Source organism: Ailuropoda melanoleuca, chromosome 18 (assembly GCF_002007445.2).
Source record: "Ailuropoda melanoleuca isolate Jingjing chromosome 18, ASM200744v2, whole genome shotgun sequence".
In the NCBI taxonomy this organism is placed as follows: domain Eukaryota; kingdom Metazoa; phylum Chordata; class Mammalia; order Carnivora; family Ursidae; genus Ailuropoda; species Ailuropoda melanoleuca.
Window position 1 is genome coordinate 22,788,045 of NC_048235.1, and position 26,518 is coordinate 22,814,562.

The 26,518-nt window shown below is 42.9% G+C and overlaps 1 protein-coding gene and 1 long non-coding RNA gene across 6 annotated transcripts in view; one reads left to right on the forward strand and one right to left on the reverse strand.

The window, feature by feature from the left end:
* TRMT9B (tRNA methyltransferase 9B (putative)) overlaps positions 1-6,939 on the reverse strand; it is a 54,412-nt gene extending 47,473 nt beyond the window's left edge. Inside the window, exons 1-3 of one of the 4 annotated variants that reach the window (XR_004621971.1) lie at positions 5,963-6,084; positions 4,445-4,511; positions 935-3,957 (exon numbers count right to left, since the gene is read on the reverse strand). The gene's annotated coding sequence lies outside the window, so the exon portion shown is untranslated. Of the gene's footprint in view, positions 1-934; positions 3,958-4,444; positions 4,512-5,962; positions 6,085-6,147; positions 6,269-6,845 lie in introns of those variants that run through there. The other 3 variants (XM_034647694.1, XM_002919546.4, XM_034647693.1) reach the window with 3 other exon arrangements.
* Positions 6,222-13,999, forward strand: LOC109489687. 2 transcript variants are annotated; one of them, XR_004621972.1, is made up of 5 exons: positions 6,222-6,330; positions 7,079-7,303; positions 9,150-9,326; positions 9,634-9,698; positions 10,470-13,999. It is a non-coding gene; the product is annotated as an uncharacterized LOC109489687 (long non-coding RNA). The 2 variants fall into 2 exon arrangements; XR_002142749.2 differs by lacking the exon at positions 6,222-6,330 and having other exon boundaries at positions 6,828-7,303.
* The last annotated feature ends 12,519 nt before the right edge of the window (positions 14,000-26,518 follow it).

Consider the following 26,518-nt stretch of genomic DNA (forward strand, 5'->3'; position numbering starts at 1 on the left):
CTGCTTCAGTTTAGCCCGTCAATGATCTAACCAGGGAGTGAGTTCAGATTTGGATGTTCTCCTACTTTATAACACACTTGGAAAATTGAGAGATTTTGATTTTCAATCCATAAAAGGAGTGTGTCCTACAACTTAATCTGCAAACAAGCTCCATGTAGCCCAAGGTAAGAACTCATCCCCCTTATGACCCGGTGGGAAGGAAATCCAGGTTTTTCTCATGAATGTTTACTCAAATATGAATGAAAGAGAAAAACTGTGGGAAGGGGGAATCAGAGATCATCATGTGTTACTGTAACATGGATTAATACTATTTATTTTCCCTTACAATTAATCAAGTAATAGTGTAATATTAGATTCCAACAGTTCCCTCCTGAGAATACATGGTAAGTGGGGCTTAGGAGGGGGCTCAGGAAGGAAGACAGTGGGTTTGTCTTGAACCTGCAAAAGCACTATGTTCAGTTCTGGTAGCTTGGGGTGAAGTGGCTAAAGTCTTGGAGTCACCCCTGGACTTGAAAGAACACATTCCTATTATAGTGTGGTTTACCCCAGGCAGCATTTGTAAATCTGCATTTAAAGGCTTTCATCACCTACCACAGAAGATATCTGAATGGAGTGTCGCCTTTTGAGACATAAAAATCAATTAAAAATAGATATATGTCATAGACTGACAAATTCACTAAGTTACTCCATTTGTTCCAGCTACTCTGCTCTCATTTTCTAGCTCTAAATATCAGAGGCAAATATAAAATGACTTCATTCAATAATCAAGATGCATTCCTAGAGGCACTAATGGAATTTCTGATGCCGATAAATGATCATTTATTACGTAACGATAGTAGAGATGCAATCATATTTACTTAACAGCTTGCAAAGACAGAATCTGACAAGCACCAGGGTATGAAGTAAGTGATTAGAGTCCATACTCCTGTTTTAATCTCTAATTAACAGGTCATTTCTATCTTTGTAATCCTTAAAAAAAGAAAAAAAGCACCATTCACGTTATAGATTAAAGAAAGATTTCGGTAGAAACACAGATACATAGATAACATCTACTGAAAGAGCCAGCCTGCCAGGAGCTATCTCTTATCAGACACTGCCTTCTTCCTTTGTATTGCTATGCATTAAACGTAGGCTATCTGGGACTTTGGTGGGGAGGACTTTTTCAGAAATCAATTCTCCTGGTATTTGATTTGGATTACTAAATCAAAACAAAGGTAAATTATTTCACATTCAAACACAACCACACGCAGAGGTAGGTGCTTGGTAATTTTTAGTTATTTATTTGCTTGATGCTTTTTCCAGCAATTTCGACTGCAATGACTATAATATCCATCTGTTTGAAATGGAAATTGGTTAGCAACTGGATCCTTTTTGGATTCTTACAATATATCATCTACCTGCTTTGAATGAAATATGCTAGCTCAGGCTCTGATGAAATATGTTTTAGATATATGTAGGACGCGATGGGGGTGTCACTCCGCATTCTTTCCCATCTACTTCAAGGGTGCATTCCTCCATCCCAGAGGCTGGAAAGGTGTAAACTACATTTCCCAGAGTTCCTTGCAGCTAGGGTTCTGGGCACAGTCAAGCTCTCCTTGAGAAGACTCAGGTGAGAAGGGAGGGAGAGGGTATATAAAAAAGAGAAGTCTGCTAGTTTGTGTTCGTTGTTGGCAGCTATGTTCAGTCACTGCGCCCTGGCTGGATGGCACTTTGGAGCAGCTTCTCTGATCACTGCCCTCTTGATTGTCAGCAGCTCCCGTGGTGGCCCTGATTCCCAGCCTCCACACCGTGGCAATGATGGCAGCAGCCCCAGGGGGCCCAGTTCAGCTGTGCTGCCTGGGTGTCACCCCTAGAGCTCAGCCTGGATCCTCTTCTCTCCTTTCAGTGGCAACCTTTTCTTCCAACATTATTGTGAGCGCCTTCTTCCCATATGAAACCCCTTTCTGCTTCCAGGAGCTAGGATAGTTTCTGTTATCCGCGGCCTCCCTGATCCAGGGAAGAAGGGAGAGATGAGGGCATTCAGGGCACAAGGCAGCAGGTCTGCTGCCTGGGGAGAAGTGCAAGAAGGAAAAAGTTTGTGTCCATCTGACACCTATGGTTATCCATGAAGAACAGGAAGAAGGTCAAGGGCCATACCATCCAGGACTACCCAAATGAAGCCAACACTGTAGGGCCTGAGGTTAAAGCCAGAGCATAATTATAAAGGCTAAGAAATAATGATGGGGGCTCCTAGAGAGAGAGAAAAAGAAATAGGAAGGAAAAAATGATAAAGGAGGGAGAGAAGGAGGAAAAAAGGGAACGGAATAACAGTGAATAAAGCCACGCATATGGTGAAGAGAATCCGGTGCCAAATTCTTCGCTGAGCTTGCCAGGATGGTGTTGGAGAGCAATCCACCAAGATGCACACTGCTACCGCCCGGCAGGCCCACGTCGCAGCTTCTCAGAGCCGGGCTCAGGCTTCTCACATCCACACTAGGACGGCGTCCCATGGGCGAAATGCGAGCCAATCAGTCCCGACAGCTCTTGAACAGATATACAGATTCAAACTGGATCGATATACATATTTTGTATATTTCCAGGTCTCCCGTATACATATATAGGACAAATAAATTTGTATATACGTAAATAGGATGGCTGGAAATATGAAAAATAGGTATATTAAACAGAAATCTATTAGATTTTTAAAAAAGAAATGAATCCCAGTGGTTTTAAAGTCAGATGCTTGGTAATGCAGAGAGCTGACAAACTAGTCAACTAGGTTTGGTTCTGATCAGCTTAAAAAAATGATTGTAAATCTCCTTTTTATAATTCAGTAGAGTAGTTTGAAAGCCTAAGGTAAGATGTTTACACAGAACAATTAAGAGTTCTACCGAGACTGTAAACCTTGCTAGGAAAGAAAATGTGTCTCACAGCAGAGGCCTACGGTTCCAGCCTCATTCATAACATTGCCCCTTCTTCAAAGATACCCGCCCTCTCCCCGGCCTGGCCCTATGGCACCTGCTTGTGCAGAGTCTCTGCAGGGGCTGTTCCTTACATATTAAAGGCTCTTTCTTCCCCGAGAAAGAACCTTCCTTCACAATCCCAACACCACTACCGCAAGCAAGCATTCCTGACATCCCTCCCATCCTCAGTCACATTCCCTTTCTGCCCTTGACGTTTTTCCTGCCTCGCACTGAGCACAAGGATAATTACATGTTCGCCTCTGTATGACCAGCAGGCACGTGTTCCACGGGTGCTAGGTCTGCGTTTCTTGCTATCGCTGCCTGAAGGCTTAGCGTGGTGGCTTAGGTGCCTAGGCAATGCTGAACAATTGAGAAACTGAGGGAATGTTATTGCTGCTTCATCCCCAAAGTCCAGATACCCCATTGCAAAATACATAACTGCCCCTGGGGAAACTAGGAATTGTTATCATTTTATGAGGGCCACACTTCTAATGGCATTAACAGAAACAAGCCAATTACACGTTTAAATTCTATTTCAGAATTTCACTCAGTCATCTCTCCCTCCCCTTACCATCTCATCATCATTTCCAAAAAAAACCCACCACAGGTAACTTCTTTAACCCGCGATAAGCCAGAGGCCTGCTTCAGGGGGGAGGATATGCAGGTTTGACGGGGTGAGCCTCTAGCTCCCAAGAGACACTAACTCCTAGGAGTCTAGTGTATACTCTGAGAGCATACTAAGTGTACGAGGACAGGAGAATGATCCATTTACCCGAACATTCAGTGCTACTGTCGACTACACAGCAACCCCTCCATAGCCCCCAGGAGACTGCTCACAATGTGCTGACACCATACTCGGTGTTAGAGACAGAGTATTCCATGTGCTTCTCACAGCCACATCGGGAAGTCTCGTGATGGCCACTTCACTGGTGAGGAAAAGGCTCAGAGATGGGATTCACTTCAGGTGACCCAGTGCAGACTCTAAATTCCTTCTCTTGAGTGGTTAGAAGTTTGCCTGGATGGGAAGTAAGTACCCAAAGTGAATGATGTCAACTCCTTCTGGATACCTCTCAGCTAGGGGCTTGAGGCTATGTACTCTCTTATGACATCAAGAGAAGAAAATCACAAAAGCTGAAGGACATACAGTAGGGCATATATAACTTGCAGACCTTCCAGGGACCAAACAAGACCAGAAATAGGCTCCATTTTTATTTCTCCAGTCTGGTCCTTTTTTTTTTTTAATAGATTAATTGATTGATTTAGAGAGACTGTGAGTCAGGGGAGGGACAGAGGGAGAGAATCTTCAAGCAGACTCCCTGCTGAGTGTGGAGCCCTACCCAGGGCTCGATCTCATAACCGAGAGATCATGACCTGAACAGAAACTTAAGGGTCGGCAGCTTAACTGACTGAGCCACCCAGGCATCGCCAATCTGTTCTTAAATAAATTCCTGCAGCATCTTAATACTTTCGTGCCAGTTTTCTCAGCACGCTTTCTTATTTACCTGTAAGTAGAAAGGTAAGATTGCCCAGACGAGTGCTGACAGCTTCAACAATGCATCATACCAAGAGCTAAATCACAAAGAGAGCTTGACTCAATTTCTATTTAAAATACACATCAGAACATCACTGTGCGGTAAACACAAAGACTTAGTTGCATGTTTCTCTCAACATTAAGGTCCTGTATATCGCCAAGCTGGTCTGGTCCTTTGTGCCTTCTTCAAAGCAGGGATAGAGCTTTCATCATAATGTTTTTCAAATTTTGGATATTAGTTCTCTAAAGATGCATAAGAATTATTTACAGTGACATGCCTAATAAGTATTCCCATAGCCACCTGCCAAAAATACTCTAAGCATTAATACCTTCTTTGGTGTCCTCTTAACCCCCAGTAAGATTTGGCTTTAGAAAACTCACATAAACAGAGACTGAGGCTTGATTGGGAAAGCACCTCTGCCTCTCCCATTTGCAAACAGAATTAACCATGCATAGTATTAATTCCATATCCTGCCGCTAAGTAAAACTTTATTACAACCTTGAACTACCTTGGTGATTTGGATATATTAACACACACACAAAAGGACAAATTATTTCCAAAGAACATCATTACAGCAATTGAACCTTTCTAGAGATAGGCTTTCTTTCGAATTAAAAGAAGAGCCTATAGAGAGCTCCCTTCTCAAATCTGACCAAATGCATTAATAAAGCAGTAGCCCCTGGAGCAACCGGCTTCCTTAGTGAGGAGATGCTTTCCAACTCGTCAAGGGTCTCCTTTAGGAAGTTACGTGCAATCAGTGGCCATCAGGGAGTCACTTTCATTCCTCTCAAATGATCCTCCCTTCTGAGCTCCTCTAAAGATCCTTCACCAGCACTGGAGAGTCCTTTACACTGCATTTTCGTTCAGGCATCAAGGACAGAAAAACCTAGTCCTATCCCTTCTCTAAACTTCAGACCAAATTAACCATTCATTAGACAGTAATGTCAAGGATTCCATATGCTAATCAGTCCCATGACTGATATTACATGTAACCGCTGAAAGGAGGAGTTAAATGTCAATCGTTGCCTTAAAATTTTTAATAACCTAAACCTCAAAACGATATAGATATTTTCTAGCTCTTTGCCCACACGAAATGTTCAATATACATTCAAGATTCACGCATACCAACTGATATAAAGCTTTGCCCGTAGATGTTTACAGCCTTAGCCTCTTTCTACATAAAGCGTTTGTATGCTTAACGATATTACCACAAAGAACCCAGGTAATACCATGACATACACCTATGGCAAATATGCAAATCCTACCATCTCGTTTTGAGATTACTTCTTAAACTGTATTTTTTTGTCGTCAGCTTTTGACTATTTCAGTTAAGTTCTTTCAGATCACCTAAAAAATATTCTGACAAACTTTCTGGTTTTAAGTTAGCTTAGTTCACTGCCTCCTGCTAGTTAAAAACCAATTCCCAAGTGGTAGCTTCCAAAAGGAGAGATACACGTGTATTCCATGAAAATACAAATTCATTTTCACCTTTAAGACACTAAACATGTCCCCTGCAGCTCTTAAGTTCTGATTTATCCGGTGTTGACATCTGAAACACATCCCGCAATCCCCTAAGGCACGGCAGGCTCGCCTGTTTTGATCACGTCTAAGTTTTCAAGGTAAACAGGTCACTCTCTCGGCGACTGGAATGACAGAGAAGAGCACGAACTCACCTAGGCGGTCAGACCCCGGGCGCGGGGACCCGAGCGCGCGAAGCGACCTGTCGCGCCCCCTCCTCCCTGGCTGCTGGGGGAGGGCGGGCGCAGGGCCGGCGAAACTAGGGTGGGAATGAGGCTCGCCGCCGCTCCCTTCTGCAGACCATTGTCAGCACCACGGTCGCCGGGGCTGTCTGCACGGTATGGGGGCGGGAGACTCTACGGAACCGAATAGTTGCCAACGCTCTCCCGGAGCCCGGGAGGGAGAGCTGCTTTTGCATCAGAGCCGGGGGCCGTACCAGGTGTAACTTCCACCCCTTGACCTATTTTAGAGTGTGAGAGCGAAAGCAATCGGGCAAAACAGACGGAGCGCGCGCCGGGGAGCAGGGCGCCGGGACGCGCGTGCCCGAGTGGGAGCGCGCGCCCGCCGTGCCGGGGCTTCTAAAGATAAGTTACCGCGAGGCCCCCGGAGGCCTCCCGGGCCGCGGCTCAGCGAGCGGAGCTCGGGGCTGGCCCCTCCGCCCGGTCCTCCCACCGCGGCCCGGGGCCAGGCTTCGCCCGCCCTCCCCCGCTCGCGGTCCGAGCGGGAAGCACCGTTGCCGAGGCTCGGGGGCCTCCGGGCGGGCGCGACGACAGCAGCTGGGTGACCGCCCGCGGCCCCGGGCGCGCGATTCCCCGCCCCCATCGCCCTTCCCGCCTCCCCGACCCGCCCTCACCTCTCCGGAGGCGGCGCTTGCGCTCCGGCGGTCCAGGGACCGAGGCCCGCGGCGCCTCCAGGCCGGGACCGCTGACCGCCTCGGAGGGGCGGGGGGCGCGGAGCTGAGCCGGGGGAGTGTCGCCTCCCTGCCCGGTGGCCTGGGAACGCCCCGCCCGAACGTGCTCGGGAAGTGAGGCTCTGCGGCTCCCGCCCGGCCTGGGGATGTGGGTGACCTTCCTGCCTTCTTCCCAGGCTCTTCTCTGTCTTTCCCGGCGTGGCCCGTCCTGTGTGGCAGAGGACGCCGCCGAGGCGAGTGCACCTGGCCGGCCCGGAGCACAGCAACGCAGGACCTGGGCTGACAACAACGTGACGCTTGAGCGCGTCTTTTCTGCTTTGATTCTTGCAAACACCTACTTCCACGGAGATGAGCCCATTGGGTTTATGGGATAATCGAAAATCAGACGGATTAAGTCCAAGGTGCCAATGCTAGAGTCTCCAGATCTTTTCACCGAAACAGGGTGCTGCTTAACTGTTAAAAGAGTTTTGCAAAACCAGCCCCCATCAAAATAGCATGTATCAGAAAGAGGGATGGAATTTAGCTTAGAAGTTTGTGCTAAAATGGGGACACATCGCCCCCCAGGCCCCATGCACACCCTCTTGCTTCTGTAACAATAGGGTTTAACTACGTTCTGCCAGGTCCTTAGCGTGATAATCGTCAACCCCTATTGTAAACAACTCACTAATCATCAGAGCCCTGTGTACTTAAAAAAAAAAATGCAGGTGTCCAATACTGAAAAATTAATATATTTAGTAATTGCTCTTTTGCCCTTTTGTGTATGAAGCTGATGCTCCCGATTCCAAGTAGGAGGGAGAGAACTTCATGTTGAGCTGTTTTCCAGGCGTGGCTTTTTGTGGGAACCCTACTATAGGGCTCGCATAGACACTGGTGTATTTAAGATGCTACTAAAAGGGTGGGTGGAGATCAACATACATAGTGTGTGTTTCTGAAATAATTTGCCAGTGCAACAGTGTATTGGGGTAGGGAGGGGAACCTTTGCTTGGACATCTTCTTCACCACGCCCAGGATAATCAATCAAATCGACATTTCCTTTTTCTGTGGAACTCTGCCTTTTGCATTTAAAAGGGTAAACAAACAAAAAATCATGAGCCTGATTTTACATGTTCTTCTTGAGCTGGATGCCAGCCCGCTAATGTGTCACTGCTCATTTTTATTTCTATTCAACGGGGCTACAAATGCAATATGTCCTTGGGTGCAAGATATACACTGGATACTGTGATGTCCCTTGCCATCTTCTAACAGTGCGGCAGGGAACAAGGCACACCTCAATTAGTATAGTGACTTGCACATAGTAGATGCCTAATAAGTATTTGTCAGGTGAATGGGGTCTCAACAGAATGTAATGAATACAAAAGTGGCCTGTTTTCAGTTCTGCGGGAAAGCATGAGGGAAATCAGTTATAGGTGACATGGTCAGGGAAGGCATCCTGGAGGTGGTGACGGGTGCAGGATTTTGATATGAAGAATCGGCTAAGGAATGGAAGTAAGAAAGTCTGCTATGTTTTTGAGATATGGCAGAGGTAAAAGTTCTTAACATTTTCTAAGTAATAGGCTCATATTAAAATCTGAGAGAAGCTTCGGAACGTTCCTATATAAAAAAAAAATGTAAAAAGATTTGCATACATTTTCTGGGATTTCACAAACTGGCCAAAGCAGATCTGTGGAATCCCTAGAGGTCTGTGGACTTGAGTTGCAATTTTCTTGTTGGGAGGCAGAGAGAAAAATAAAGAAATTATTCTATTTGAGGCCATCATAAGAGACATTTCCATGGCCACCAACAGAATTTGGGTAATAACTGAGGGAATAGAAAGAAAAGTGTGCTATAAAGGAAATTTGTACAATAGAGAAGTATGGCACTCCCTCTCTTGAAGCTAGGACATAGCATTTGTATTCTTTTTGTACCTGAGAATTTCACTTTCATCTCTCAACAAAAAGATAAACGAAAATATGACTGTTAAACACCGGCCATTGCCAATGCTGGGTGGGTACATGGGGGGGGGGATGGGCTAGTAGTGTATTACCTCCTTATTTGTGATGTTGGACATTTTTCATGAAAAATTTTTTATTCATTTTTACTCTCTAGTAGACATAACTAATTCTATGACATTTCTAAATTTGGCTTGCTAAAATAGAAATTTTGTATTAAAAAATTTTTTTAAAGAAGTAATACAAGTATGTCAGTCATGCCAAACATAAGATTTCAGTAGTCCCACTTTATCCACGTTTTCACTTTCTTTGGTCTCAGTTTCCTGGTCATCAACTAGTCTGGAAGCAGATGCTTTTCCTTCTGGTGCATGGGAACATCAATGGTCACCCAAGGCTGCTTGAGGACGCTGGGGTCTTCCCTCCCGCCCCGCGCCTGCTTGAGCTTCTTCTCCTCTCCCAGGCCATTTTATCATCTGCCATCATCATCATCAGAAGGGTGAGTGCAGAACAATCAAATATCTTGAGAGACAGACACCACTTTCACATAGCTTCTATTACAGTATATTGTTATCATTGTTCCAATTTAATAGTTGTTGTTAATCTCTTACTGTGCCCAACTTACAAATTAAACTTTACCAGAAGCATGGGTATATAAGAAAAAACATAGTATCCATAGGGTTCTGTACTATCCCCGGTTTTAGGCATCTACGTGGGGTCTTGGAAGGTATCCCCTGTTGATAAGGGGGAGAACTGTATTATTAATAAGTAGAGTCTACATAGAAAAAATATGTCTTCTCTTGTAGTTAATTATGAGGTGTGTTGGTGATGGTTTCAGCAGAAGTTAGACCACGGTGGAGCATTCTAACAAGTATTCTGTTTCTTTCTAAATTTATACTTAACTTCATTTTATATTGCTTAGTTAACTAAATTCCGTTATTATTATATGTATTTATATACCATATTTCATATCTTATATGTATTATGTATAAATAGAAGTGAATATATTATATATGATAAATATAAATATAGAAAATATGTTATATAAAAATGTAACATGAATATATAAATATGTATAATATTGTCTGTTATATAGTATGATGTACTATGTTGTATTATTATATATGATTATTATTACATAGCTTAGTCAACTCAGTTCCTTTGTTAATTAATTCTGGGTCTGGCATGTGCCTCTTGAGGAGCAGATGGCAGGCCAAGGTTCTCTGAGTATCTTCCCTGAGGCCTTCAGAGAAGGGCAGTGACAGTGGTTCCTCACATATAGGAACCATACTTACCATCACGTGACTAACCCAACAAAGGATTTGTGTCCGTCTAAAGGAGCTGTCTAGTTTGTCCTGTGGCCTATGAGGTGATGCCTGGGAGCGTGCTGCCAGATAGATACATGCTGAAGAGGATGAGACCTGATGAGATCTTTTCCTCAGAGTCTTAGAGGCAAGGCCTGGATTCGAACCCAGGCAATGAGGGCTCTAGAGTCTGTGTTCTGAACCACTCTGTTCACCGCCCCAAGAGAGGCAGAGTTAAACTGAGCCAGACACATTCCCGAGTTACACTGGAGGAGCAATGAATGCCTTGACAACTGAGGAACTCACCCTGCTCTACCTGGGGCTGCGTTTCCTTGTAGACCTTCCAGGACCTTCTGAGTTGCTTATGGCTGTGGAGACCCCTGCTTGTTCTTCCTTACTTTGTCATGTAGCTTCATAATAAGTAAGTAATATCCATGTAGAGAACCCATTTCTCTTCTTTATAACCTGAATGAGCACGGTTGTATGACAGCATACGGGCCATCTCTGACACTGCCGTGACAGGAGGGAGAGCTTTAACTATCCTGCTGGTGGCCCTGTTTTTTTAGTGGTCTTCTTTCCTCCTAATAAAAACAAAAGATTCCTTCTAAGAGATGTTATTTGAAATCAAATTTCTGCAAATCCAATCACATTTTTTAACTGAAAAATTTTTTTAGTAGAGTAAATCTTTTTTCCAGAAAAATTAACATTTGTTTTCTCCGCACCTTTATGAAAATTATATCCAGAATTTAGCCATTATTATTTTTCACCATTGATTTAATGGACATATGGGGGAAAATGTGATCAATAAATACTAAAACCAAATTATTTCATGTCCCTTCTGCTTGAGATCCAATACCAACTCTCCACCGCTTTCTAAATACCACAAATCCCATAGAACAGGCTACAGTGTCCCTCACAGCCTGGCCCCGACCTACCTCTCTGGAGATTTCTCTAGCTTATACAGCCCTCAATTCCACACCTCTAGTTTCTTAAATTATGGAATTTATGTACAAATTCATGTCAGCGATTTTCCTAGACCTTGTGACTATTTATTTGGTTCTCATTGCCTGTCACAGTTCTTAGCATTTAGTTAGAGCTTAATGCATATATTTGAATTAATTAATTTGCATATTTTACAATAAGCCTCAAACTATGCTGCACTATGCTTATGTAACTATTTTATTCATTTCAGCTTTGTCTGTCTACTATATGAAAAGCCCTGGTCTGATTATTTATCTATTTTTACTATAATGGAGACTTTAAAAAACATTGTTGTGTTCTTCCCTTCATTTCTCCTCCTTTCAAAGTCAGTCTGTATTTTTGAGTGATTTTAACTAGTTTAGCATGATAATATCTTGGTGCATAAGAAAATGGGACCCCTCAACAAGTGGAATTGTAAACTGAGGAGAGGTGAGCTACAGATTAAAGGACGAAATTGTGCGGTTCTCCCAGAATGATCACCGTAGGAGACTGGAGACAAAACAGTCTGACTCCAGGCATAAAAAAGCCTTTGTGATCTCATTGGTTTCAAAGGATTCCCCATTATAAACCAGTCAGACTGGCCTGGGGATTAAGGAGCTCACCACTGTTAATACTATCAATCAGCACATCCTAGGAATGGGAGCGCTAACCAAAAGCTGTCCTTGGCATTTGGGGTGAGGAAGGCTGGGGTTCAGTATGTCCTCCAGCTCAGTCGTAAACTGTTCACTTTTCCAGTTACTCTGGTGCTCACAGAACTGGGGCTGTTGCCTTGATCCAAAGAACTGGTCTTCTCCAGACCCTTGAAGACTTCAAGCCTTCCTTGGGGTAAACAACGGATTTCCCAGTATGGAGCATAGGAGGTTTTATGGGCTTTCTGTCTTCCTGAACTATGTAAAAAATAGCCCTGCCGAAAATTGCAATACTTCTCAAACACCTGTCCTTGGTTTCCTGCTTGTCTCTCTCCATAATCTTTACCTGGACAGCTTCATCTACCTTTAGAACTGTCAGCAGAATTTCTGTGTAGACAAATAAAAAATGTGTGCCTCAGGGCTGGTCTTCTCATAAACCTCCAGATCCATATTGCTAGCATTCTGCTTGACAGCTCTCTCAGGGTGACCTCGTTACATTCGAATCTGAGATCCTATGCCCTATTGACCGAAGCCAGCGACTCTGCTTTCTTCTGGGGATCCCTGGCATGCCTGACACATCCCTAAGCTCTCTGCTTTTCCTCATCCTCCTTATCCCATTGGCGGCCGCCATCTGCCAATGTTGTCTTTGTAATACTTTTACTTATCTCCCTTCTTATTGTTTCTACCTTAGATGTTTATGCCCTATTACTTCTCACCTAGATGATTATAGTCATTGTTTAATCTGCTCTCCTGACTTTCAAGGCCATCTCTTCCTCAAAACCTTTTAGCTTATATTTGGAATGAATCTCTCTGTCCTGAGCATTTATCAGTCTTTATGTGTATCCTGTTTATGACCCTTATCACTCAGTACTTATTCATTCATTCATGTATTCAACAAGTATTCATTGAACATTTATTATGAGCCAGGTACTGTGCTAGGAAAACAATGGGGAGCAAAATGGATAAAATACCTACCCCCTGGAGCTTACGGTCTAGTGGGATGACGTCCACTAATCAAATAATTACAAACATCACAAAGAAAATGTGTCGTTCCCAAATGAAACGAGTCCCTGGAAGGAAGATTACAGAATGTATCAGAACTCACGTGTCCCACCTCTCGCTAAAGGGAATGCAGGAGTAGGATTCATCCTGTGCCCTCAGAGCCTAGCCCAGAGCCGTGCCTATGAGGCGTTTAATAAGTTTTGGTTGAAGGAGCAGTTTCCTCTCCTTCTGATCCATGACACTTTCTGTGTTGCACGGTATTGGATAGAATACCCAGCAGGTGCTTCCTCGGAGGCTGAACTCAACGCGCCGCCACTTACTCTATTTGTTTCTCTTTCTATTACCACAGATCCGAGGGGCATCTCTCTCCAAATGCACCGATTTCTCTGCCGGCATGACAACATGTTAATCCCCGTGCTTCTAGCAGTGTTATCAAGAACATTCTTTACTGTTCTTACTCTCACTCATAATACGCTCTTCTCACCAGCACAAGCCCCTCGTCCTTCCTTGTAGCTCATACTGTTTGCTGAGGATGTAAAACAACATTATGTCTCTCACATCAGGGGGCACCTGTGTCATCCCCCACCATCCTTTGTGTCATTTTCCTACTGCCTCCCCATCTCTGGAGTGATTTGGGTGTTCCTTCTGCATCCTTCTAATTTCTGCCTTGTTGCTCTTTCATAAGCTTCTGTTTGTGATCTTGTCATTTCTGGAGTCAGCCTTTAGCTGGAACAGTGAGTGACCCATGTCTCCTGGTCTGTTTCTCTCTCCCTCTCTCTCTCTCTCACTGTGCTGTTACATAATTCTTTTGCAAGAAGCACTCTCAGACACAGAATCTCAGGTATAATTTTTTTTTTTTTTTGGGTATGTGTTGTTTGTTTTTGGCTTGGAGTGGAGAGGGAATGGAAAAGATGACCTTTTTCATCATGGTAGGGAAAGAAAGACTATAAAAAACAAACCCAACAACAGAGAATGTGTTATATAGGAAAAAATGGAATATCTAGCATGTAGAGAAATACAGAAACATCATTTTGAAGACATTTTAGTGACCTGGAAATACAATATAATGTTAAGTAAAAAAGCATTTTGATCACTATATTGTAAATATTGTGTATTTACATATATGTATGGGGAAAATACTGGACATGTATACCAAAGTGTTACTAGTGGTTTCCTCTGGGTGATGGAATTTTCATTTTTATACTCTTCTATACATTTTTTAAGATTTTACTTATTTACTTGAGAGAGAGAGAGAGAGGGAGTACAAGCAGGGGAGGGGGAGGGACAGAGGAGGAGGGAGAAGCAGACTCCCCCCTGAGCGGGGGGTTCAACTTTGGGCTGATCCCAGGACCCTGGGATCACCACCTGAGAGGAAGAACCATCCAGGCGCCCCTCTTCTATATATATATATATTTTTTTTTTTTTTAAGAGAAAGGGATTATATGTAGTTTCGGAGCAAAATATATTCCTATTTGTAGCCACTTCCCCGTCCTCATGGATTTTATTGATATTGTATCCCTACTGTTACCAATCAAGTCTGGGAGAAGCAGTATGACATCAACATGTGGAATGCTGTCTTGTTCCTTTCCTTTAATATTATTTTAAATTCTTTTTTTTTTAAAGATTTTTATTTATTTATTTGACAGAGATAGAGACAGCCAGCGAGAGAGGGAACACAAGCAGGGGGAGTGGGAGAGGAAGAAGCAGGCTCATAGCAGAGGAGCCTGATGTGGGGCTCGATCCCACAACGCCGGGATCACGCCCCGAGCCGAAGGCAGACGCTTAACTGCTGTGCCACCCAGGCGCCCCTATTATTTTAAATTCTTGAGTGCAGTAGTGCAAGTAAGTCTACTTGTTTGAAATATAGAATTCACAATTACCACAGCATTCACTTACCAAAAAGCTACTCCAGCCGGCGTTAAAGACGCAGCCGCACGTGCCCCATCTTGTACTGCAGCTCGGTTACTTGTCATGTTACATCCTGTTGGTCAGGTGGAGTGAAATGTCGGCGCTCTGGCTGAGTATCTTGATTGCATCTACCTACTGGTAATGGTAATGTGGAGTTTATATGAAAGTCAGTTCTAAGAACAATGGAGAAGTAGATTGAGTAGGAGAAATTTGAGCAGGACGTTCCTGTTTTCCACGCTGGGTTTCAAAGACTCAGAAGTGGAGTTAACAGTTGGTAGTAGCCTCTATTTCTTATGTAAAGAATTTCTGAAGAACTTGCAGTGTGGAAAAGGAAAGAGACAAATTCTGAGAGGTTCCAGAGGGCAGACTTGGGCCAAAGTGAATTATAGGGAAGAACATTTAGACTCAACAAGAGGAAGATATTTCTGAAGTCCTTGGGATGCCTGGGTGCTCAGTCAGCAGTCAGTGTCTGCCTTTGGTTCAGGTCAGGATCTCAGGGTCCTGGGATCGAGCAGCATTGGGCTCCTCGCTCAGCAGAGAGCCTGCTTCTCCCTCTGCCTCTGCCGCTTCTCCTGCTTGTGCTCTCTCTCTGACAAATAAATAAATAAAGTCTTTAAAAAAAAATAAAGAAGTGTTACACTTCTTTGTCACTGGACAGGCAGACAAGGAGGCCAGCTCACTTACTGCTCATGTTAGCAGCGGAAATCCATACATCAGAGAGCACACCATGCTTCAGAGACTCCTCGAAGTCCTTTCCGGAGCTGGGATTCTTTGATGTGTTGTTGACAAAGGGTGTTGAGCAGTGGCAGAACATAAATTCTGTTCAGGTGTTTGGACAAAGAACATGGCTGGTATTTTCACAACCCAGCCTTTGCAAGTCTAGTTTCTCCTTCCTCTTCCAGGCGGTTTCATCTTCTGTATTATGGGAATGACACCGGTTATGTCTGGAAACAGCAGTCAAGCCAATATATAAAAGAACATGGGGAGGGGTCCCAAAGATTGATTTCAGCCCATTATTAAGAACTTGGCTGTGACCAGAGCAGGGAATATGCTTTAGACCACAAAGCACCTGGGCACGGGTCATCACGGAAAACCGTGTCCTTGGTTTGGCATAAGACTGCTCATATTGCTGACCTGGAATTTGTACTTCCTCTTTCCCATTTAACATGAAAAAAGAAAAGGAAATAAGATAGGCAAATAAAGATAATCAGTAGGAAGGTGATTAAAAGCATTAAAAAAATCCAACTGAGCAATCCAAACAATCACAAAAGGCAAATGAGGATATTTGGGTTTGGGGAGTTTTGTGTTGTGTTGTGTTGTATTGTATTGTATTGTGTTGTCTAAAAGCAAAATTAAATAGCCATCACCCAACAATATTAACAAACCAGGAGAAAATGTCTTTCTGAGGGGAAGATTGCAGGTGAAATGGCCCAGAGGTTAAGTCACTGCCAAGGGGCAGATGGGTAGGAAAGCCCTCTCCCCGTGTGTTTTCTATTACTGCAGGAGAACACATGTCCATCATTTCCAGAAGTGCTTTTGTTCCCCGAGGCAAAAGCTTTTCCACACTAACCATTCTGGCCACATACACGCAAATGTAATGTAATATAGGTAGCCTTCCCTCACGAGCTCAATTCAGAATTCAAATCAGTAGAACCTCAAGAGGACGATGGAAGAGAAACGTCAAGCGCGATTTTCTATGTCCGAACTGAGTACATGTTAAAAGAATCTTCCTCACGCGAGAGTTTACTTGACTGAAGAAATGTTCATCCAAAAGAGAAAGCCACCTTGCATGGAAATAAAAATGAACTTTTTTCTCCCAAAATTCAATGTATACCTAAATTCATAGATTGTAGTATATGTATAAATTCGGTGTATTAAAGCCCCAGCTTTGAAGAAAATCTGAAATGGCTTGGAGTTCTAGAGCTCTGTATCTCTGATTGTCTTGTTCAACTGTTAGTGAAAGTTTGCATTAGAAATGATTTGGAATTGTTCCAGCAAGTATTGACTCTGGCTCCAGGTGCATATTAGAGAAAGAAGGGGGAAAACAAGGATTTGAAATCATTTTAGCTCTTTACCATTGAGCTATTACTAAAAGAAAAAAAAAAAAATCTTAAAGCAAACAAAACAAAATTATTTGCTTCTTAGGAGATTAATTTTTAATGTTGCTGGCTAATTATACTAACATAAGAGTAAAGCAAAGAGTTCCCTTAGAGAAGTCTTCCTGTCTTTATGAGAAAATAGCATAAAAGAATCACATCGTGTTAATAAAGCAATTATGTGTGCATACCAAGTTTGAAATATGTAAGGGATTTTTGAGATAATAGAAAGCATGTGAAAGACACCAATGTTTAAAGATATCTGAAAATTTAGAATTATATGAAAAACAAAATAAAATCCATAATTGCACCAGTTAGAGACATCATTATTAACATTTTGGTGCATTTCCTCCTGTCTGTCTCTGCCCATCAAATATTTTTAAAATCAAAAGAAGGATGATATTATATCTATTTTTTGCTTTAAATTGTAACTTTGTGCAACATTTTCATTCTGTTAAGTAATCTCCAAAGCCATTGATTTTAACATCGTCATCCTATCTCCTTTTTTAAAATATGCATCCTAAGCCAGGTGATGGACGCCATATAATGATGCAGAAACTCGTGTAATCCACAGGAGAGCCCGAGGCAGCGTTATTATCATTACCGTTACCATCCTTCTTTTGTTTGTTTACAAATGAGGAAACTGAGGTAAGGGAGGCTGAGTAACTCACTCAAAACCCATACATGATGAGGCCGTGCCTTCAAACAATTTGGTTCTAACTCTAAGGCCAGTACTCTTAATGATTACGATATACCATCTCTACAGGAGAAATGTAAATGATCCAAACAGAATGTCAAAAACTTTTTTTAGCTTGTCAAGTGATCAAGTAACTTCCTTCAGAAGCCTAAGGGAATAAATCACCATGACTTGATCTCCAGGTTGTGGGATCAGCCCTCCTGAGCTCTGCATTGTGGGTGGAGCCTGCTTGGGATTCTCTCTCTCCCTCTCCCTCCACCCCTCCCCTCTCTCTCTCTCTTTCTAAAACAAACAAACAAAAAATCACCATGACAGTTATGTTAACTGCATCTTCCCTCAGGGAACAAATACTCCTCTCTGGTCAACATCTTCCATTTTCTTTTTCACAGCTCTGAGTTTTAAAGGGGCAATATGTTTGTCTCGGTGTTCGGGGAGTACGATAAGCCTACCTTATAATAATATATGGAAACCCAGTGAACATTACATCTGGGTTTTTTTAATAGTAACATGACATGAGAATCATAGACTGAAATCATATAAGTGTCGCTCTGTATTTTGGCACTTACCATGCCTTACGTTGTGCTATTCCTCTCATAATGGGGAAGTCCTAATCCCTGCCCCTTAGTCAGCCCCTTAGTAGCTTAAATCATTTCTTGCATTTCAGAATCTAGCACTTGATCTTACAAAATGGTTATTCAACATTTGCTTGCAATATGCACGATGGTGATTCTGGTGAGTGTACCAGTTCTTTTTTTTTTCTTTTTTAAAAAGATTTTATTTATTTATTCGACAGAGAGAGAGACAGCCAGCGAGAGAGGGAACACAAGCAGGGGGAGTGGGAGAGGAAGAAGCAGGCTCCCAGTGGAGGAGCCTGATGTGGGGCTTGATCCCAGAATGCTGGGATCACACCCTGAGCCAAAGGCAGACGCTTAACAACTGAGCCACCCAGGCACCCCAAGTGTACCAGTTCTTTAATACTAAATACTTAAACACTAAACAGTAGTCCCCTTATATGAATTAGCCTTTGTAGGTAATCTTGAGTCTAGCAGAGGTAATGCTTAGTAATCAACAAACCAGCTCCATTTACCTGCTCAGCTCGTGGAGAGATTGCACAGCCCAGCCTCCTTTTCTCTGAAGTGGGACCATGTTCCTGTGACTTAATTCTGGCCAAAAGAATGTGGACAGAAGTGATGTATGCCTTTCCAGTGTTCGTCCTTACTCCCTACAACCTCCTCTGTGACATGACCTCTCTCTCTGTCTCTCTCTCTCTCAAACACACACACACACACACACACACACACACACACACACACACACACGCACAGGCAGGATTCATATGGAAAACAGAACCCCTAGAATCACAGGCCCATGGGTCTCCATGTGAATACTAAACTTGACTGTGAGACTTGGGGGTCGTTTGTTACGGCATCTAATACCCTATCGTGTTCATCGTGCACTGAGATTCAGTGATGCACTATGCCAGTGTGTGCTCTCCTACCATGTTTCTCTTCCCTTTGCTCCTGCTCGCTCTTCCACCTGCTGTTCTCTCCATCCATGTCCTTACCCATTAAAACCCTACACATGACTCAGCACATTTGTCCCTTGCATGAAGCTTTGTTTCATATCAGAGGCAGAGTAGTCTTGCTAAACTGTCACAGAGCTTTGTTACCTTACTGTACATTCCTAGCTGAGTGTTGGTCACCTTTGAATCCCTAGTGCTTTGTCCAATGGTTGGCCTTTATTAGCACCCAGGAATGCATGTCAACAAATGGATGGATGGGTAGATGGATGGATGGATGAGTGGGTTTCATTTCTTCCACAGGCTTGATAAATTCTTTGTGTGTAGGATCATGGCTCATTTATCTTTATACTTCCCAGTGACAGGCATAGAACTTGACATAGAACTTGGGAGGCACTTAAAAAATGTTTGGGGAATGGCTAATGTGCCATTGACAGTGATAGAGGTGCAATTTCTTTTTCTTAGACTAGCTGTTCAACAGAGTTTTGGAATTCTTCAAATATTTAATACCTTTCACAGATGGGAAATTTATCACTAAGTTTGACCCAAATTCCTCCAGTTGCAATTTCAAGTCTTCCATGATTCTTGGTTACCCTATGCTCAGAGCACTTTTGAGCAGGAGGAAGTTCAGTTCTCATAAGCTATTTCTGTCTGATTGATGTATTTACAGAAGAAATGGTAATGATTCAACCGATCAAAATCAATACGGCTACATGATTTCAGGAAAGACAAGGTTTTTAGAGTCTTCAATCATATATTCCTTTTCCTGTGTGGTTTCTGTTATTGATCACAGATTCTTGCTTGTATGGAGGTGGGAAAATGGGAATATAATTATTGGGGAGACATTAGGACGATGGCAATAGGTGATGCAGACTCTACTAACGAAGGCTCAGTAATTAGCCCGTGAACAGAAAAGAAAATACAAAGCATTTTCCGACTGTAAAATCAAGATATATGTATCTTGTAGTTAAGGTGGTCAAAATTACATTGAATTAATTCTGAAAAATATAGCCATTATCCAAAGTAAAAACACAATCTGAATTCAGGCAACACAACTCATGGCCATGGCTGTGTTGAACAGCGCCAAATTATGCCCTGAAACGCAGAAGTAGGTATCTACTGCCAAATACTACAAGGACAGCAAAATAAGCTTTTCCATTTTAATGGCACAACTAATATCCAAGTATATTTTGGTAAAAATTTACAATAAGGAAGATGTACAGGGGAAAAAAGGCCCTCTTCACAACCTCCTTCTCACCTCATACACTCTTCTTCCCAGAAGTCACCTTCGGTAAAGGTGCGGGTTATCCGTCCGGGCTTCCGAAGGGTCGTCAACGCGCATTTGCCTACGCAAATGTGATGGACGCGATGGGGGAACAGTTCTTCCCTAAATGTCGTCTGCCTGCATGTATCATTCTGCAACTCGTTTTATCTGTTCCACAACTGTGTCTTGAAAACTCTTTGCAATCCGTACGCATAGCTTTGCCTCGTTCTTTTTAACCACTGCTGTGGCATCCATCGTGTGGATTGACAACATTGTGTTTAACCATCTCTCTGCACGTAGAGAGTTACATTAGCTCTGACTTTATCATGATGGACTGCCATGATGAAACTCATTGCGTTTGTCTGTGCGCATGTATGAGTATCCCTGCAGATTGGAAAGTGAAAAGTGGAATATCTGTATAACTATCAAAGGATATTTAGGGTACGTTTAAAATTTGGTGAATGTTCCTCAATGCCCTTCCGCAAAAACCCCACCTGTGTATTGGCCCAATTACAATGTATGAGAGTGCTCGCTTCTCAATTCTGGACATTAAAAATCTTTATAATTTTTTTGGCCTATTTTCTAGATTAAAAAAAAAACCCTTATTGTTCCTTTCATTTGCATTCCTCTAATTGTCAAGGACCTTGAACAACTTTTGCCGTCTATAGTTATTTTGTGAGTTACTTACTCATTTCACTTTCTCTGATTTCACTGGGTTGGGTTCTTTTTTTTTATTGATTGAAAAGAGACTTCATAAATTCTAGATAATCCTTTGCTTGCTATAAATGTTGCAAATATTTTCTCCCAGTCAGTTGTAAGTCTTTTTAATTTTGTTTCTGTATCTTTGGTCATATAGTAGCTTTAAATTTTTAGGTAGTTAAAACTATCAATCTTTCGAGCAACGGCTTCTGGGATTTATATTTTGCTTATAAAATCTTTCTCCTTCCCATGATTATAAAAATACTTGCCTGTATTTTCTTATAATGCCTTTTTGGTCGTTGTTGTGGCTATTATGGTGCGAGATAAGGATCATGGTCAACACGGTGGAAGGAATGCCTCATTGATGGCCATTCCACCCTCCTTCTAGACTTCCATATCACTAGGTTTGGGGATGTGAGTCCAGTTCTACCAACAGGAGGTACTTACAAAAGACCTGTATTGAACTGAGTTATTTAGAGAGAGGGGGAAAAAGTGTATGGGCGTTCCTTTGCAGGCTTGGATCCTGGCGGAGGCAGCAACTTCTGGAAGTAGCAGTGATGGTGGCTACTTCTAATTAGACAGACGGATTCCTGTTTCGGCAGCTTAATGAGATGGCAAAGGGCCCTGGTTCTGAGCAACAGCTCTGGTCTGGCTTCCTGATTCTGGAGTCTCTTCTTGTAGTTCATGCATCAGTTCCCTTGGCTGTTTAGTTCTGTGGTGTGGCTTTGGTAGGCATTCCTGGAAACGCAGCCTGGAACCTTACTCTTCACTTATTCATTGCAACATTTTGTGAACTCTACATCCTCCTTATTAAATTCCTTTTTTTAAGAAAAGATTTATTTATTTTAGAGAGAGAGAGAGAGAGAGATAGTCCCCCTTATAAAAGATCTTAAAAAAAAAAAAGAAAGAACTGTATTTTCCAAAACAACAACAACAAAAAAAACAGCGAGAGGAGTGGTATTATTTTACCTTTTTTTTTTTTTAAGATTTATTTATTTTTAGAGAGAGAGAGAGAGGGAGATGAAGGAGGGGTAGAAAGAGAGGGAGAGAGAATCCTGAGCAGACTCCCCGATGAGCACTGAGCCCAACGCAGGGCTTGATCTCCTGACCCTGAGATCATGACCTGAGCCGAAATCAAGAGTCAGACACTTAACTGACTGAGCCACCCAGGTGCCCCGATATTTTACGTTCTTGAAAATCTCTTTACTGTCTGACTTCATAAAAAGGAGTAAGATCCTCTGTCTGCTTCTGCTTCCCGTCTGCTGTGAGAATGCTGTTTGGATTGAAGTGTGTGAAAAAAAATTGGCCTCACACAGATGTGTAGTTGGGAAAGGAAAGTGTTTTAATAACATTTTCAGATAAGTGTGGATATTTTTCTTTGATAGTGCGCCACAACTTGTTATATAGTAGTCTCATGAGGTTAGTAAAAGTGTGGGACCTGAAACGTTACCAATGAAATGTTTATAGTCGAATTCATTAAAATCCATTGATCTGCCTTGCACTTTTCATAGATTTTTACCCACACATTTTACAACATGACGCACTGGTCATTTGGCAAGTATTCTTGAGTTATGTTGACCTTCCAAATATTAACACACTTCAGTAAACAAAATTTAAAAATCCTGCTCATTAATATCACCACTGATCTCATCAGAAAAGTTGTCAAGTATTAGAAAGCTGACGAGGTAACGTATAGTGAATACACATTCTCTAAAATTTTAATTTTCACTTAAAAGCTTAAATTTTAGCATGAGCAGTCGTTCTCTTTGAGGCAATAGGTCTACTTCATTCCATTTTCAAGAAAACATTTGCCAAATACCCAGGTCTGAATAACCGTAGTTTTCTATAATTTTTCTTTCAAGTAAAAACAGTGCTCCATGAACAGAGTAGATGAGTTATTTTTCTCAAAAACCTTTGAGTTAATAGAGCTTTTTGGAGTTCAGAATCAAAGATAAGGAATTGGAGATCCGAACTACACGTACTTTCTTACTGATACCTACATGTGTTAGCGCACATACCTACATGTGACATAAAAAATGACAGAGGTGTGATCGAGGGGGTAGGATGGGGGGGGAGGTGTGGCTGGAGGGTGAGGGGCTGGGATATTTCAGTGGGGTACTCAGGGGAGGCTGCCTTGGCCTTGGGCAAGAGATCTGTGTGAAGTACGGCAGCAAGCAAGATAAGTATCTAAGGGCTACTCTGGGCACAGAGGACAGCAGGTGGTCTGGAAGCAGGTATGTTCTAGCGTGTTTGAGGACCCGTGAGGCCAGAGTGGCTACAGCAGAAAGAGCAAGGAAGAGCATGGAAGGAGAGCCTGCTGCCAGATGAAGTCTTGGAAGGACTTGGGATCCCATTCAAGCATGCTGGCCAGCCTTTGTGCTGGTATCGAGCAGGGTGGTGGCATGATAAGGTCTATGTTTAACAGACTTATTCTAGCTTTTGAGTGGTGAAATAAGGAAGTATAATGGGTCCTGGGGCCCAGGGCTCAGTATCTATGCCCACCTCTTTCTAGAGAACGTCCCCATCCTGCAGAGACAAGAAAGCTAAAACCCACCTGCCCGGAGATAGAGTTTCTGCCAATCAGATGCATTTGCATGAGGTTTGGTGAGGCAAAGGCCATGAGCCATTTGGTTTTTCTATTTCTGCTGGAAAGTGTCGTTGCCAGGAGAAGTGGCTTCTCCCGGTCACGGTGGTTTTTTGTTTGTGGCAAAGCAGCGTAGTGCTGGATGATGCGCTTGCCAGTCGAGGGATTGTAGAAGCGGCGATAGCTGCCTTGGTGGCCTGGTTCTGCAGTGGGTCATCAAAGTTTTTATTGGGAGCTCAAACTGGCATTTGTTTCTTCAGTCTTTCTACTGATTCTATGAGCCATTAAAATGGCTTCTAGTGAATTTCTTTCAGCTACACTCACAAGATTAGGTTCTGGGCTCTGCCCCAGTAGAGGGGGCCAAGGTGGAGACCAGAAGCCTAACTAGGAAGCTATTTATTCCTGCAAGAGAGACGGTGGTGGGATGCTGCAGGTGAGGCTGGTGAGAAGTGCTTAATTCAGAATATAGTTTAGAGGTGGAGCCCGCAGGATTTTGATGGATTGGATGCTCAGTGAAAGAGACTGAAAGGATTGTCAAGGATGATTACAAGGCTTTGAACCTGGGCAACTGAATTAACTGTGGTAGCACTTCCTAAGATGGCAAACTTTGGGGGTAGGCCGGGTTTGAAGGGAAAAAAGAAATCTGGAATTTAATTACATCTAAGTACGAGATGCCTATTAGATATTCACATGGATGTATAGTATAGACAGGTGAACACGAGAGATCGAAGTTTGTTGAGGAAGTGTGGAGAGAAGAGAAGAGAAGAGAAGAGAAGAGAAGAGAAGAGAAGAGAAGAGAAGAGAAGAGAAGAGCATGGAGGAGTATGTAGCAAAACAGAACGCTAGACATTTGAAAGAGGAAGATGACTGAGCAAAGAGACGGAGAAAAGCAGCAGTGAGGTAGGCAGTGTCCATGCTTTCCAGCCAACAACACCAGGAACATGCCCATAACTGAACAAAGTTGAGCTTCTTACCTGTTGCAGGAAGGGGCCAACACACCCCTTGGGGAACCACGGACATCTCAATAGGAGTGACAGAATGACTCTGTTAGAAGGTTTGGGCTTGTGTCCGGTGACTTTGGGGAGTGAAGCAGGGCTTTTTGGTTTAGATTAGCTGCTGTCGGGAAGGGAGGAGCATTCTATGATTGGACTTCCGAACAATCTCTGGAGAAGGGAAGAGTAGAGCCAGGGCAAGGCTGTAATTGATATACAGGCAGCAGTCCCTTATAGGGGACGTGTGTGATTTTGTGGGTTTGGGCAATGTTCACGCATAGGACTCTGTTAAGACCACGTTATAAAGCAGTTTTGTTTTTTCGTTTTGAGGCTTTGTCTGAGGTTGATGTTCTGTGAAACGGTTCATGTTCAAGAGGAGAACACCAGGGCCCAGCTGTGAATGCAGGGTCACCTCCTAACTGCAGCGAGGCCTAGCTAGCTCCCAGATGCCAGGGGCGGCCTTCATCTTTCTCAGAGGAAAACCAGGAGAGTATGTGTCATCAAAGCCAAGAGATCAAGATGATTCAAGAAGGGAAGAGCAACCAATTCTTTAAAACACGGCCAAGAGGTCTGGTTAGATGGAATTGAGAAGTTCTCGTCTGGCTTGGCAATATTGACTTTTTGGAGACTTAGCAGAATATGGAAAGTCAACTGGATTAAAACTTAAAAAATCTGAGTTCTAGTTTTGCTATTATTTTAAAACTAGCTATTTGACCTTGGACAAGTCAATTCAGTTTTCTGAATCTCAGCTTTCTGTTTGTAAGATGAAGAGGTTGACTTTGATGGTGCCTAAATCCCCAGGGAGGACAGTGGCATGGAGTCGTTACTGTAGAACAGTGGTTCTCAAACTTGAGCATGAATCAGAATCACCTGGAGGGCTTGCTGTTTGGTTGTTTGATTGTTATTGTTGTTTTAGAAAGAGAAAGAGAGAAGTCATGCAAGGGGGGGGGGCAGGGCAGAGGGAGAAGAAGAGAGAGAATCTCAAGCCCACTCCAAGCTGAGCACAGAACCCAAAGCAGGGCTTGATCTCACAACCCTGAGATCATGACCTGAGCTGAAATCAGGATTCAGACCCTTAACTGACTGAGCCACCCAGGAGCCCTTGGAGGGCTTGTTAAAGTACAGGTTGCTGGGTCCCACCCCCAGAGTTTTGATTCAGTAGGTCTGAGGTGAGCACTGAGAGATTGCATTTCTAGCATATTCCCACATGAGGCTGCTGCTAATGCGGCTGGCCCAGGGGCCACACTAGTGACCCACCGTTCTAGAAAAAAGAGAAACGGACTCTGTGATCACACAGATCTGGTATCAAATCCTGGCTCCACTTCCTATGTCTGGTATCTTGAGGAAGTCGCCAAAACTCTTGGAGTCTCAATTGCCCCAACTCTGTGAATTTCAAATGTTGCTACACCCCAGGCCTTGGTCTTGGCAGCCTCTGTTCCCCCTTTGAAGCAGGACTTAACATTTCTCCACAAAGCAAATTCAATGTAGATTTTAGTAAAATAGAGTTTTTTTTAAAAGAGGGAAGTAGAAATGGAGGAAATGGTTTACAATGTGATCATTAGCAAGTGAGTTACCATTTTAAAATCCTGCAAACATTTCTTTTCCATTCTGATACCTTTCCTCAGCTGCCAGCCTCTTGGTTTCCTCCCCTTCATTCTTGGGTGGGTTCCCATGTAGCATTTTTTTTTTTTTTGCCTTCTCCTCCACTCTTCTTATCCTTCCTATCTTTCTCTGTTTTTCTTAATCAGAGCACTTTCGCTCCAGCAACTTTACTATAAACTAGTATTTCTACCGCATTTCAAGATCACCCAACATTGGACTCTCAGGTGAGCAGAATTTACACCAAGGAACACTCGAGGGGTTTAAAAGGACATAAACATTTAGCTTGCATCCTCTAACACAGTAGTAAGACCATCTACCTTTATGGGTGTTTGGAGGAATAAATGAGATATGACATACAGTATAAAAATCAATTTTTTTCTCTTTCCTATTCCCAGATCTCAACTGTTGTGATTT